The following is a 16372-nucleotide window of genomic DNA, read 5'->3' as shown; positions in this document are numbered from 1 at the left end:
AGCTGAAAGCATGTAAAGTTTTAAAATATTTTTAAATGTTTCTATTTAAAGGGAGCTGAAGACCCTAGAAAAATCAGAAGCCTATACGTAGAACACCTATTGTATGCAAGGTATGATGCAGAGTGGTGGGAAGGATCAGGTGTCCGCCCTTAGGGAATTTGCAGCCTCAATGCACACAGATAATCACACCAAACAATAGCACCATTCAATAGCCAGATGAATGGGACCCACAGAAGTGGGCAAGAGGCAGGAATGACTCTTACTCTAGGCCAATCCTGATTACTTTTCAAGGTCAGTCTCTTAAAATAAGCAGTGAGAAGGGGCACCTGGGTGGCTCAGTCGGTTGAGCATCTGACTTTTGATATCAGCTCAGATCATTGATCCCAGGGTTGTGGGATCAAGCCTCGTGTCAGGTTTTGTGCTGAGAATGGAGCCTACTTAAGATTCTCCCCCCCCCCACTACCCCTCTCTCTGCCCCTCTTCCCTGCATGTATGTGCTCTCCTTCTCTAAAATAAAAACATCAATAAAAATTAATAACAAACAGTGAGAGGAACAAAGCCATACAAGGGTGAATGTCAGGGAACTCAATCTGCAGTCCTGGTTCTCAACAATGGTCAAAGGAGAGGTTTTCAAACATAGGGCATGAGTTTACAGTACTGGTGAGTGTCCAAGAGAAAGACACAGTTTGATGACTTGTGGGAGAGGACAGCAATTTACAATGTTGGCTACCCATGCGAATCACCTGGGGAGTTTTAAAAAATACTGATGCCTGCCTCACCTGGGAGATTCTGATGAACTTGGTTTGGGAAGGAGAGAAGAGCCTATGCACTGGGATTTTAAACATTTTTCTCAAATGATTCTAAGGTGCAGCCAAGTTTTAGAAGCACTGGAAGATCCTATTCTTAGTACTTGTGTCCTCCAGATACTGCTACACAAATGCTCAGGAGCACACACGGGCATGTGCCCATGCTTACTCCTGCTCTTATAATTTGCAGCTTTGCAGAAAATGAATTCAGTATTAAATGCAACGGGATAGAGACTTCAGAATACCCAAATTCAGCAGGCATATGATTACCTGCTTACTGTGCTAATGAGGTGGGATGTGGTGTGGGGTCTGGATGCAATGGATCAGGAGAAGGGCTTATGGCAAGTGATTGCTCTAATATGTGCCTCTGACCCTTGACATCCTTTCCTTCAGCCAGCTGTGATCCTGACCCCATGCCAGTATTAGCAAGTGATGTATCTATGCCTAGGGTTGGAACAATATACCGTGTTTTTCAGTGTCAGTTATAACACAGTACATGCCCCTGACACCCCCTTTCTCTGTCAGTGTCCCTGTGGCTTCTTCTCTGTGCATGCTGTTTATACCTAGGCTTTTCCTTCCAAATCTCTGTTAAAAAGAAAAATCAAGAGTGTAACAGAACAAGAAGTGGTTTTATTTTCTGGTAACAGTAAACTATTGCCTACATAGGAGTATTGTACTTATTTCACATTTTCCAGTGGTAAAACACCTGCCACCACACATAACACACTACTAGGTTTCCTGTATTTGAATGATAGTTTGTTGTAGTTGGTGAGGAATTCCTTATTTGGTATAATTTTAGAAATGTTAAGAAAATCCTTCTTTCCCCTTACAAATCAAAGTTAACTATTCTGGAAGAGCAGCCTGGTGGTAGGCAGAATGGAATGGACGAGAAAGTTGTTGCAATAAGACTGCAGCAGGGATAGAGGATGGGGTGGGGTAGGGGAGGGGAGGGCATTGATTAAAAGATCCTATGCTGGAGAAGCAGCAGAAGAAATAGACAGACTTTGGTTGTTGGCTCATGAGACATTCTGAGGGAAGACTTTATGGGATAGGGCACTTTTAGAAAAGAAGGTGAGATGATCAAGGATTTCAAATTCATGTGGAAGAAAGAATGGCGATCTTGTTTATAGACTCTGGGGAGGCAGGAGGAGATGGTGGTTGGGAGCTGACTGATTTGGTTTCATAGATACTGGACTTTGAGTGTTGGTGGGAGTCCTCATGGGAATGTTCAACAAGCAGTTGGAGCTAAAGAGAAAGTTGAGAACCAGAGACGCAGATTTACTGCCTTAGATGTGCTAGTAAAGTAACGGGAGTGTTAGAAATTGGAACAGAATGGTTAAAAAGGAAAAAGGAAATAATGCCAGAATGTTGGAAGAATTCTATTATTTATGGTATCTGAACTGGAAAATGCCCCATTGAAGATCCAGGCACAGGATGAGAATGGAAACCAGAACATGGCCCAAGTCAGGGAAGGAGAGCTTCTCAAGCTGTTCATGGTCAATCCTGAGAGATGCCACAGTGAGGTGAAGTAGGATAGCAATGGCTTTCAGGATAACAACCCTTATTTCTCTTGCTCTCTACATCTCTCATCTTCTCTCATCTTCTTTTCCTTTAGGTTCTAGACCACTTTTCTCTGGTTTTCTTCTAGATCTTTGTCCACTCCTTTTCCATCCCCTGGTTTCCTTTCCTTCTTGCACTCTTGCCCTAAGTATTGATTCTCTTGCCACGGTTCCATTGCCAGCCCTCTTCTTTCTCAAGCCACATACTCTTCTCTATGACAGTAACCACTGTAACCACCATCCAGGTCAAGGAATGGGACCTTGGCAGCCACATTTTCCTGATAAGCCTCAAAACTCTCACTATAAGTAACCACTCTCTGATCTTTACATTACCACTTACTTTTCTTTATAATTTTATCACCCGCATACTATCACTCTACACTATAGTTTAGGTCTGCCTGTTTACTTTATTTCAGAATGTGTCTCCTAAGTCTATTTTAATTCCTGAATGTCCCCATAGTTGGTTTGGGTCTTCATTGAGGGGCATATAGTGTCTAATGTCTCTCTGTGTTGTTAACAGCCACCAATAGTCAATGCCCAGATTCTTTGCTTCTTTCGATATTGCAAAATGGTGATAGTTCAATCCATCATTTCTTCTTTATTTATTAGCTGGAATGCTTGTAAAAAGAGAAACTTTCCCTCATTTGCTAGTTGATTACCCAGTGGTAGAATTTTCAAAAAAAAATTGGGGGGCAAAATGATAGCTTGAAATCTTCCCTTTATTTACTGATTTTTAAAATTGTCAGTTCTGTAGCCTCCTCCAGAGGCAACTGATTAGGGTTAGGGTACTTTGGGGGGGGGGGTGGTGGTGGTTACAATTTATAAACTCAGGTATCAAATGATATTTGGTGTCTTTTGGTGTGTTTTAACTGACAACAACAATTATCTTTATTGATGGTCAAATTTTTCTATCTTTGGTCAGTGGGAGTCTTTTTAAGTCAGTTCCTGCATTCTTTACCCAACCCTAAGGGTCTTCAGTAGCTTTCTTGCTATATGTCGTGATTTTGCAGGCTCATCTTGTGCATTTGCTGCACCATGCTCGGAAGCAGCCATTCCTCCAAGACCACAAGGTGGAAACAAGATGATGCTCATTGCTACCGGTTACGTCATCATTTCAGGGCTTTTCAATGGACAGAACTAGGGTATTTGAAGATTAAAAAAATACCTCATGAGTTTATGACATTACTTCCTTTTCAAATTCAGGAGTACAGGATGATTAACCTCTTCCATTTAACATTTATATCCATTCGTTCCCAAACCAAGAATCCTGGTTCTCAGGGACACACTGATGATAGAATTAGATATTACAAGGTCATTAATTTGCTTTTGCCAAAACATTTTCAGAATAACAATCCCAACACTTTACCAAGGTGGTAAAGGCTTACCAAGAAAGCAAGAAAAATTAAACATTTTTTGACATATGCCTTCCTCCTTTTTCACAGTCATATTACAATCTGCACTATCAGAGCACAGAGATCTTTTATACTTTAGCTCTCTTATCTTTCACTTAAATATATTGTACATTTAAAGCTTTTAAAAAATATTTATTTTAGGTAATCTCTACACTCAATGTGGGGTTTAAACCCACAACTCTGAGACCAAGAGTCACACACTTCACTGAGTGAGCCAGTCAGGCGCCCCTAAATATATTGTACATTTAAACTATACATTTAAATATATGTTTATTGTACATTTAAATATATATTTAGTACTCAATGTATATTTAAGTATATATTTAATGCTCACTGCCAGCATTTAAGCTGATGTCTCTCCAAGGCATTTTGGTTGATTAAAGTTCTTTCTCTAGTAAATTCTAAAGAAGGACTCCTGAGAACAATATTCTCTTAGTTCCTGCGTGCTGGTGACAATTTGCTGCCTTTTTACCTGAAAATAAGCTTTACCTGGATGTAAAGTCCATGGCTCACATTTTCTTCCTTCGGGTACTTTAAATATGTTACTTCATTTTCTTCTAGAAAAAAGTATTGCTATCAAAAAGTCTGATGGTAATCACATTTTCATTCCCTTTTATGTAACTTATTTTTACCTAGATAACAAAAAAAATTTTTCTTTTTCTTTAAAGTTTAATAATACATAGTTTTAAGTATTTGTTCTGTTTTCTTGCTTTAATTTTCTTTTGCTGAGGCTCCTACTATTCATTTATTGCATTTTCTTTACCTGTCTTCTGTATTGTCACTTCCCACCTAATCCAATTTATCTTTACCTTCATTATTTTTAATGTTCTATTTCCATATCTGTTGTTTTGTGTGCTCTTGTATTCTTTCTAATTTAATTTTCACTTCTGAAATGATTTTCCTTTTTTTTTTTTTAAATGTTTATTTATTTTGAGAGAGAGAGAGAGAGAGAGAATGGGGGTGGGAGGAGGCAGAGAGAGAGAGGGAGAGAGAGAGTCCCAAGTAGGTTCTGTGCTGTCAGCACAGATCCCAGTCCAGGGCTCAATCCCATGAACCATGAGACCATCACCTGAGCTGAAGTCAAGAGTCAGATGCTTAACCAACTGAGCCACCCAGGTGCCCCTGAAATAATTATTCTATATCTCTAATTCTTTGAAAGTTCCATCACTTTCTGAGATTTCTAGTTCATATATGTATTTTCCTTCCATATAATTTACTGTTTTTGATGACTTTTTTGCTTAATTTTGAAATATTATGTTATATTTTTCTTCTGTCTTTGTGGGATTCTTTCTGCTTCTTGTGGGATGTTATTCTGCTTCTTTATCTCTTTGATCTCAATCTTTTCTATTGAACATGTTAACGTGAAATTAGTTTTCCTGAACTTTTAGAATAAGCTGGGTTCAAGAGAGATTTCCTGAATTCACAGACCTCCCTTTCTTATTGATTTACATTGTGTTAAAAAATATGGCAATTTGCTTCCTTATATTTCCTGGTCCCATATGCATTTTCTTCTTCCTTTGTGTCAGTTGCCCTGCTCAATTTGGAGTCTGTTTTCAACAGTTCCTCCTCAGTGTGGGACACTTGGAAGGGAGTTTTGGCTATTTTGTTTTGAGGAGAGTTCATAGTCCATTTCAGCCCTTGCCCACCTTCCTCAGGACCCTTCCAACTCATAGGTTATTGGGATGTGCAAACCCCTTACAGTTTCACCTGCTGTTCTCCACTTTGGCTTTCTGAGCTTTTCTAAGTGGCCACTGATGGTTATTTTGGAGTTCCTGGGGCCATCAGATGCCCTATTGCTTCCTTCAACTTCCTCTGGTATAGATGCTAATGCCATGCAGATCTTGTAGCTGCCAGGATTTGTGTGCACCTTTTGGATTTAGAAATCTCTGGAACATCTTGTCAACCAATTTATATTGTAGATATTGGCAATGGGCCTTTGTTTTGCCATCCTAGTTTCTCTTATTACTTTTATGGAGGAGTCTGAGGAAGTTAAAAATATGCTACCACCACTGCCATCTTTCACATCCCCATTTCCTAAATGGTAACTTCCCTCAGACCTCAGTCTTTGATCATCTATTCCTTTTATATGCATATTTTTAAGTAAACTCATTACAGCCTTTGTTTTTACCTTTATGCTCTCAACTTCTAGACCCACATCTCTGGTCTCAATCTTTCCCTTGTGCTTCAGTCCTTTATTTTCTGCTGCCACTTGGCACCCTTACTTGGATGTCCCATGACACCTTAAACATTCATCCTTTTTATTGTATTTCCTCCATATTCTCATACCTGTTTCTCTTTGCTTGGGAAAAATATTTTGTGGAAAGGATTTACTTTCTGACCAATTCAATGTTGTTGGCAAGAGATTCTCTCATTGTCCCCAGATCTCTGGAACAGAAATTACTTGTGATATTGGTCTGGAGAACACAAATAAGCATCATTAAAGTAGGATGCTTTCAAAGAAGTTGCTTAATTTGCCTTCCTTTCTTTTGTCAATGTAATATTTAAAAGTTTTATGACGTTTTTTATTTTGTGGGCTTTATATATTTATATATTTTTTATTATCAAAATAATACAGGTTTATTATAGAAAATTTGAAAAAAAATAGAGAAGGCTCACAATCCCACCACCCAAAGATAATCACTATTAACATTTTGGATTTTTCCCTTATTTTTCTGTTGGATATGTATTCATTACTTACAGTTTTTGGCAAGTGTTTTTCTATGTCATTTAGTAATCTTTGAAAGCATAAATTTTTAATGATAGTGTTAGTATTCCATTATATGGATGCACTACCATTTATTTATATTGTAATCGGCATTTAAGCTGTTTTTCAGCCATTTTGCTATTATAATAAATAGCACTGTGATAAACATGATTGCATATTAAATTTCATGTATCTCTGATTATTGTCCTTGAGGATTAATTTCTAGAAGTGAAACTGTTGAACCAAAATACATACTACTACATTTTTCTCTAAGAATTGAACACCAATTTAGTATCCTACTATCAGTGCATAAAATTAAAAATTTCTTCATGTTGCTATTAAAAAGTCTTTGCCAATCTAATAGACCACAAAAGGATTTCATTGTTATTTTAATTTGAATTTGCTAGATTACTAGGATGGTTCAATATCTTGTCATATCCATAATAGCCATATGTATTTCTTTTGGTATTACCTCTCTGCACATGATTATAATGGGTGGGAAGAGCCTATTCTAAGTGTCCACATATTACAATCCTTGAAGGACTTCTTCATCTGCAATCCCTATGTCACCATCAAAATGATTTATTGAAACACTATTATGAATGAGAATACATTTTGCTAATTATTTATACACACACACACACACACACCCACACACACACACACACACACACACACACACATATATATATATATATATATATATATATATATATATATATATATATAATCTCCAGTAGGATTTTAATATGGGTGTTTAACATGTTCCTTTTAAATAACAAGATTATTTAAAATATTGTTAAATAACCAATGACCACCAATGGAGAATACCAGGTCTCCCTCACACCTGCTGATAATAGTAATAACCATTGCTTATTCTACACTTGCTAAGCACTTTACAAACAGTGCCTCATTTAACACAGCTTCATAAAGTAGGCATTTGTTTCTGTGTTTTACATGACTAAGTGAGCCTTAGACATCCCAGGCACATTGGCCAAAGTCACATAGCTATTGGGTGATAAAATTGGAACTGCAGCTCACTTCAAAGCTGGTTTTAAAGTCCACCTTCTGAACCATTAGGCTCTGGGACTTTTCCTCACTCAGTGGTTTGTAACCCTGCTGCACATTAAGATCACTGGAGAACTTTTAGAAAGTACTGGTGCCACATCACATAATACAAACAAATTGCATCAGAATCTCTGGGGGTGGTGCCCAATCATTTGTATGTTATAAAGGCTTCCTAAGTAATTGTAATGTGAAGCCAGGGTTGAGAGCCACTGCTAGTAATTATTAACCAGTGTAGCTAAGGGAATAGTCTTAATTTGTCAAGTTCTAATTCTCAATGTTCCATGCTATTCATATCCCAACTGTATGTTGGAACAAATCCCTTTCTCTCAACTCAATTCAGTGTTAACTCCCCCCCCCCTTTCCACACACACACACACACACACACACACACACACACACACACATACAAACACACAGGCACACACATGCTCTAGCTCAGAATCTGTGTTCATACAAATGGTATTAGGGATGCCAGACCCAAATTGAGTATATTCTCTAGACATTAAGGTCAAACAAAGGTAGAACATCACTTGACAAAACACTGCAATGGATGAAGCCAGGAAAAATTATTTGAAAGGGAAATCCTAGGAGAGGCTGAATCAAAAGTTTGGCAGAGAGTTTTCCATCCAAAGAAGCAAGTCAGAAAGAGATAATCTGCGGATGAGGCATCCAGGGAAGGAGATCAGATGCTTTGAAAGAGGGATTTTTATAGAGCACTGGTAATATTGGATATGAGAAGAAAGGCAGCCACCAACTCAGAGGTCACAGAGTGGTGGCTCACAGATGTGCTTTGTTTGACTTTCACTGACATTTAAAAAAAATGGCGTCAAAGTCAACGCTAGGAGGTTGCCCATATGAATTGAGAGTCTAGCTTTAAAACCATCTGAAGACTTGGCAACTTGAGGCCATTGTTCTCACATGGCAGCAATGAGTGGCCCTGGGACGCCCCTGCCCACCTTCAGTGGAATAAGGAGTGTCATTCCCCAGCCCCAACAGGGCTCATGGACACTTACGTAGACAATGTGACTGCCAATACCGACATGTTAGCATTTGTGGCTTCTGATTTAAAGTTCCAAACCAACCTGGACACCAAGCAGTCACTGAACATTTTAGGTAGCCTCTGCTCCCCTCTAAATAGCTCTATAAGATGTTATGGCTCCCTGTTTCATTAGTTAATGGGACTGGCTGTACGGTGCTGCGACTCCTTATCTCTCTGATTCATTTAAGTGCTGCCTTCTGCCCTGGTGTGTTCTCTCCTGCTTGTGATCTCCTTCCATCCGTCTGTGGTCCCTTCCTGTTGGAGTCTGAGCAGGGGATCCGTCCCTCATGTGCCACATCCTGAAACTTCCCGCGTCGCTGCCCCCTCCCTCTTGTAGCAACAAAGACTGAAGCATGCTCACACCCCCAGGGCTACCCCAGCATCTCTTTTGCATTTTCTTAACTGCTTTTCCTAGTACATTTAGATAGGTGAATTCCTACAGAAAGTCCAATGAACTTATTCCTTTCAAGAATTAGCTTTGTATTTTTTTCTTTCTTTCTTTCTTTCTTTCTTTCTTTCTTTCTTTCTTTCTTTCTCTTTCTTTCCTTCTTTCCTTCTTTCTTTCTTTCTTTCTTTCTTTCTTTCTTTCTTTCTTTCTTTCTTTCTTTCTTTCTTTCTTTCTTCTGAGTTGGCCTGATCTCTTTTCCTGAAGGTTTGTTTCTGTATTTTTTTTTTTTTAAGGACATAATAATCAAGTTCTTTTAATTTGGCTGTCCAGTTTAGGGAGAGGTCTGAATGTTCTGAACTTTGTACTCCTGGCAAGCCCTGTCCTCCCTAAATGGCAATGGAAAGAAGATCAGATATTTTCATGAAATAGAGTGTTTCCTCCGGGGAGAGCAGGATAGCCTCGGAGTCTCCGCTTGCTGCAAAAATAAATACGCGATCAAAGAAATAAACACACCAATAAAAACATAAATCCCAGTGAAACTTGTTGCCATTTATAGGTTGAAAAGGCTACATTCTTACAACCATGTGCTTAAGGTTTATTTTATTCAGTTATGAATTCTAAGTGTTGAGGAAAAAATACCCCAAACTTGGATAGAAAATAAAAGGATGACCATGTCCCTTTGTCGTCATACTCAAGGGGAGTGGGACCTTTGTTTCACTTACTATTTACAATCGCTGAGGGCTCAGATTCTGTGAAATCAGATGTTAACCTGTAGATTTATAAGGTGGAAGTGATTTTTGTCCAGTAGAGATGCACATGATTTTTCTCATTTAGAAAAGATAGTGACAAACATTATGGTTTTATTGCCCTAGTAACCTGTTTTATATCTAACTTAACAATCTGATTACAGCATTATTTCCTTCAATGCCTGTATTCATTTGTTCAATGTCTCGGATTCACTTTCTACCAGCTTTACAATTCTGCTAGTTCCTTCATAAATCAGTAAAGCAAATTTTTGAAGTGTGTTCATTCAATACTTGTATGAGAATCATGTTTTTAACTTAAAAAAATTATACTTTGACTCTAGCCTCATCCTAGAAAAAATTTTAGATGGCCCCAACCTCCTGTTCACATATGGAGCTTCTAGCTTCTTTCCTTCACTGCTGCTGTGGGCTGCGGGCTGGCTGCATCAGGCAAAACTTTGGAAGTGCTTTTGCAGTTAATGTAGAAGATTAACACTTTATTGAGGGAGAGATAACTGAGCAATTAGCTTCAGTTTAGGGGAAGAAAAACCAGACGAGGTTATTCACTGATAAAGCAAATGCCATTTAATGATGCCTCTGCTCATCACAAACATGACCTCCATTGCTGTCATGGTGACCATGTCTGCCCTGGTGAGCGGGATATTTGCTGTATCTCTCTTTTGGCACAGAGGTCTTTCTGAGCTTGTCTTTACTCTATTCCATTTCCACACACCATAGACCCTGAGAGGAGGAAACTCAGAAGACCATCTGGCCTATGCCACTAGAGGGTATCCCCAAGGCTCTCTAATAAAGATGTTCCTGAAAGATTGGGTATAAATTCAATTTAACAAAAAGCTTATTTCAAATGACCTGAGATGTTTGCTTTATTGTAGACAGAATGAATTATTTAATAATTGTAAGTAAATCACCGTGTAGCTGTATTTGAAAATGGTGTTAGGTTCTGTTTAAATATCATTAAATGTATTATTTAAGAAAAAAAAATATTGTCTCTTCTAAATATGGGGATAGGTTTGGAAAGTGAAACAGTAATGAATTACCTTGCAGATAATATAGTAAAACGTGAAAATGCTTTACAAGCCATGTCATGTTATATTTTCACACATATGTTATTTATTATATCGATACTGTCATTAAGCATAACCTGAAGGTCCTCAATTTTACAAATAACAGGGGGAGTCACCATTTTTTGGTATCCAAACAAAATAACTTAAATCTATAGCCCATATTTGGCTCTAGTAAGTCTAGCCTCCTCCTAAACATTTCTGAGTATTCCCAGAGAGTGTGGATCAACTGCCAACCCCAGTTATCAGCTTGTTCTAGACCACTTCTGGCTGTTGAACTGGCTTTCTCCCTGGTTTCCTCCCTATACCTCTTTATTGCCTTCTGTCTTTCTGTGGCCCAGCTGAACTGCCTGCATGATCACACCTTCCTTTATTTCCCAAGAAAATGCTAAAATAAATCTGACTAATTTAGTAGTTACTAAAGGTTGGCTGAAACCATTGGAGGAGAATGGAACATAAATAAGCTACAGAATTGGAAATAACTCAGAATACTCTCCCCTCAGGCCCTGTGTCTCACCATATATGTGGAGTCTACTTTTCCCAGCCAGGGTCATTTCTATTATGTTTTTTTCCCCCTTTTCCAAAGAGAGCTGAAAACCAATTAAAATTAGATCTTACTCCACCTCACCGGAACTAGCCTTTTATATTACCATAAAGAAAACTTTAGTTCATTTTACTGGACCTCCCCATTTTAACCAATACCTTGAGTCTTACCTTTAATACCCAACAGCCCTCTGAAGATTTGTTCCCCTAACCAAAAGACTGCTCCCACTTTTGGGAGCACTCCTCCCCCTCCTTCAAGGAATATGGAAGTTGCTGTAGCCATTTTTTCTGCCATTTATGCTAAGAAGATCACCTGAATAGAGAAAATACATTGCCAAGGGTAGGAAGACTTTAAGCCAACTTTTAGAATATACGACAGTACTTCCTAAATTATTTGATTTTTGTATATTAATCATGTGTCTAATAACCTTGCTAAATTCACCCATTATTGTGAGTGTGTAGATTATTTTGAATATTTTATGTAGACAAACAAGATTTTCAAATAATAGTTTTACGTTTTTCTCTGGAAACTTTCTATCTATAATTTATTTTTCTAGCCACATTACAGAGACTAGCCACGAGCACAAAGTTGACAGAAGTGACAATTGTGAACATCCTTGTCTGGTTCAGTCTGAAAGTCAGGGGCAAGTGTTTGATATTTTGACTTCATGTATATTGTTTGCAGAAGGTTTTTGGGTCATCCCTTTATCATATTAAGGAAGTGCCCTTCTAGTTCTAGTCCACTGAGGGTTTTTTTTTTTTTAAATTATGAATGAGTATGGAACTTTATCAAATACTTTTATTGAATCTACAAAGTTTATTATATATCTATCCTTTATTCTGTTAATGTGGTGAATCGTATGGGTTGATTTTGAATGCTATAAATCAATCTTATGTTCCTGGGATAAACCACACTTGCTGGATTTGATTTGTTGTTTTGTTTTGAATTTTTACACCTTAGTCTGACAGAAATCAGCCTATAATTTTCTTTCTTGTAATATCTTTGACAGATCATGTTCCAAGGGCCTCATGAAACAAGTTGGAAAGTGGTGCTTCATCCCCTGTTCTCTGTAGAGTGTGTATAAGAGAGGTATGATATCTTCCTTAAACATGTGGAAGAATTTACCAGTGATACCATCTGAGACTAGAGTTTTCTTTGTGGATAGGTTTTAAACTATAGATTCAATTACTTTGACATATATAGGACCACTTAAATTTTCTTTTGTGTATGTGTGTGTGGCTGTTTCAGTAAGTTGTGCTTTTCAGGGAATCTGTCCATTTCATGTAAGTGGTCAAATGTATTGGCATAAAATTTTTCATAATATCCTTTTATTAAATTTTTAGTATATATTGAATTTTGATACTCACAGTTTATATTCTCTTTATCTTTTTCTCTTTTTCTCGATAAGTCTTGCTAGGAGCCATCAATTTTATTAAATTTTTCCAAAGAACTTACTTTTGACTTTGTGAATTTTCTCCCTTGCTCATCTGCTTTCTATTTCATTGCTTCTTGCTCTTATCTTTATCATTTCTTCCCTTTATTTTATTTGTGTTTACTTTCCAATATTCTTCTAGCATCTTTTATGGACATTTGCATGCTTGGTTTTCAATCTTTCTTCTTTTCCATAAGCTGTGGCACACATGGAGGTTGTGACTTGGATAATCCTTCAACAAAGAACATGCCCAGTCGCTCTGAGTATGGTCCTCAGATAGCTGCCAGCTGTTATCTCCCTCAGGGTCTACTTTGGTTTTTAAGCCAAGGTCATGGTCTTCTTGGAGAAACCTCCTGGCCAATGTCTGAGCAAAGCAGTGGTAACAGTACATGCTATTCTTAGGGTAGTTCTCAGCCAGTGATTAAAATAGATGGTGGGATAAGGCCCTAACCATTTATACCTAATACAGAACTCTTCTAACTGACATTTTTTTTTTTCCTCTGGTGCTTCATTTGGAGTGCAGAGACTTGGGGTTGAACTGCCACTGTGGTCTGATGCAGGATCACCTCCTGACCTGCAGGAAGTTATGGAGATGCTAACAAAACATGGAACAAAATAGCTGGTACCCAACAAAGATATATGTATTATGATCTCTTGTCATTTCTGGGTATTTTCTAATGACCTTTAAAAAAACTTCATTTCTAGTTAAATTTCATATTTTGTGTGGTTTTAATCCTTTGAAATTTGTTGAGACTTGCTTTATGGCCTGGCATGCAGTCCATCTTGATCAATGCCTCATGTGCTCTTGAAAAGAATCCATAGTCTATAGTTGTTGAATTTTGTGTACCACATGAGTCAATTTGATCAACTTGGTTAATTGTATTGTTTAAATTTACTATATTCTTGCTGACATTTTTACTCATTTGGTCTATCAGGCACTGATAGTATTAAAATCCCTAATTATTCTACCCAAATACCTGCACATTGATGTTTATAGCACCTTTATTTAAAATTTACAAAACTTTGAAGCAATAAAGATGTCCTTTAGTATGTGAATGAATAAATTGTGGTACATCTAGACAACGGAATATTATTCAGTGCTAAAAAGAAATGAGCTATTGAGCCATGAAAAAACATGAAGGAAACTTAAATGTGTATTACTAAGTGAAGGAAACCAATCTGAAAAGGCTGTATACTATATGATCTCAAATATATGACATTCTGGGAAAGGCAAAACAATGGAGATAGTAAAAACAAACAAAAACAGACAATGGAGCAGTGGTTTCTAGGAGTTAGAGGGGAGGGAGGGATAAATGGATGCAGCAGAGAGGATTTTGAGGACAGTGAAACTCTCCTGTATGATACTATAATGGTGGATGCATGCCATTATACATTTGTCCAAACATGCAGAATGTGAACCAAGAGTGAATTCTTAGTTAAGTTAATTATGGGCTTTAGGTGATAATGATGCATTAATTAAGGTTTATTGACTGTAACAAATGTATCACTCTGTGGAGGGGAGGAGGATTTTGATAATGAATGTGTTATGAATGTGTGGGGCAAGGGGGTCTGTTGGAAATCTCTGTACCTTCCCTTCAATTTTGCTGTGAATCTAAAACTTCTCTGAGAAATAATATCTATTAAAAAAAGTCAAGGGAGGGAGCGTTGGCTGGGAGGGGGTTTTATGGGAGCTTCTGTGGTATAATGTTCTTTTTGTTCAAGTGGGTGTGTTCTGTGTGTAAATCCATTAAACTGTATACTCATGAAAACAATTCTCAATTATGATTGGAAAAGAAAATCTATTTTTCTTTTTATCTCTGTCTTTGCTTTTTATATTTTGAAGCTAAATGTTAGATGTATATTACTTTATGATTTCTGTGTTGTCCCATTGAATTTATCTTTTTATCATTATGAAATGTCCCTCTTTATCTAGTAATTCTTCTTGCCCTAAGTATTACTTTTTCTAATATCAACGTAACCTCTCCAGCTTCCCTTTGGTTAGTGTTTTCATGGTATATATTTTTTATCCTTTTGTTTCCAGTTTTGTAAATAGCATGTAATTGTGTCTAGTTTATATCATTCATTTATAATTTAAGTACATTATGGTCATCAAATTTGGGCTGTATGACACAATCCTTTTTTATTTAACTTTTTTTAGTTTATTTATTTATTTTGGGGGAAAGGGAGAGGGAGAGAGAGAGAGAGAGACAGACAGACAGACAGGGAGACAGGGGAGGGCCAGAGGGAGAGAATCCCAAGAAGGCTCTGCACTGTCAGGGCAAACCCTGATGTGGGTTTTGAGCTCACAAATAGTGAGATCATGACCTGAGCTAAAATCAAGAGTTGGACGTTTAACCCACTGAGCTACCCAGATGCCCCTAATACCAATTCTTTAAAATGCATTGAAGTCAAACATGTGATAAACTTTCATACATGGTTCATGTGTATTTGAATATTATGTGTTGTCCATTTGAACAATGGACATTATTTATTGTGCTGTTCCAGTACTGTATATCTTTTCTGACTGTATTGTTTGTTTCCTTAATTTACCAAGTACTAAGAGAAAAGTAAAATTTCCAACTATAAATGTGGACTTGTCAGTTTCTCTTTGTAAATCTATCATTTTCTACTTCATATACTTTGAGGCTGGTTGTGTTATTAACAGCATATTAACAGCATACAAATTTAGAATTATGGTTAATTGTCATTTTCAAATGACATTCTGTGTTGCTAGTAATGTCTTTTGCCTGAAAGTGTGTATTTTGTTATATTGATATAATCACTCAGATTTTTTGTTTGTGTTTATTTGATTTATTGTTTTCCATACTTGATTTTCAAGTATTTGTATTTGTACATTATTTACCCTTCTTTTCAATAATATAGTGACCTTGAAAGGCATTAATCCTAATCACCTCCATACCAAATCTTATACTAGTTTTCTAGTATTTTACTTTTAGCCTATTTTCCAACTTTTTATAATTATTGTGTGACAGTCAATGTTTGTTTGAATTTACCTACATGTTCACAAGAATCTTTACTCACGATTCCTCCCTGGATTTTATTTTTATTTTTTTATTTTAAATTTTTTTAACGTTTATTTATTTTTGAGACAGAGAGAGACAGAGCATGAACGGGGGAGGGTCAGAGAGAAGGAGACACAGAATCTGAAACAGGCTCCAGACTCTGAGCTGTCAGCACAGAGCCCGATGCGGGGCTCGAACTCACGGACTGTGAGATAGTGACCTGAGCCAAAGTCGGCAGCCTAACCGACTGAGCCACCCAGGCGCCCCTCCTCCCTGGATTTTAGACCTTCTATCTGTGATCACATTTATTCTACCTGAAGTACATCCTTTAGAATTTAATTTACTGAGAATGTTTGTGTGACAAACCTTTAATTTTTGTTTGTTGCAATAATTTGTTTTCCCTCTTCTTTGAAAGTTAGTCTTTCTGGTTATAGAATTCTTTATTGGTAATTATTTTCTTTCAGCTTATTGAAAATATTTATTCTATTATCTTCTAATTTCCATTGTGGCTATGAGAGGTGAGCAGTCAGTCAAATTGTTATTTATTTGTTGACATCTTTGACTTCCTTTTA

At 37.2% G+C, this 16372-nt stretch overlaps 1 long non-coding RNA gene across 4 annotated transcripts in view; it reads left to right on the top strand.

Annotated features, from left to right (window-relative positions):
- The window catches only part of LOC132666791 (uncharacterized), a 115667-nt gene that overhangs the window by 63427 nt on the left and 35868 nt on the right, over positions 1–16372 (top strand). For all 4 annotated transcript variants that reach the window (XR_009604844.3, XR_009604843.3, XR_013555531.2 and 1 more), the window contains exon 2: positions 12355–12434. This is a non-coding gene — a long non-coding RNA (uncharacterized LOC132666791). The remainder of the gene's footprint in view (positions 1–12354; positions 12435–16372) is intronic.

Source organism: Panthera onca, chromosome B2 (genome assembly GCF_046562875.1).
Source record: "Panthera onca isolate mPanOnc1 chromosome B2, mPanOnc1 haplotype 2, whole genome shotgun sequence".
Lineage (NCBI taxonomy): Eukaryota > Metazoa > Chordata > Mammalia > Carnivora > Felidae > Panthera > Panthera onca.
This window is presented reverse-complemented; position numbering and strand designations above follow the sequence as displayed.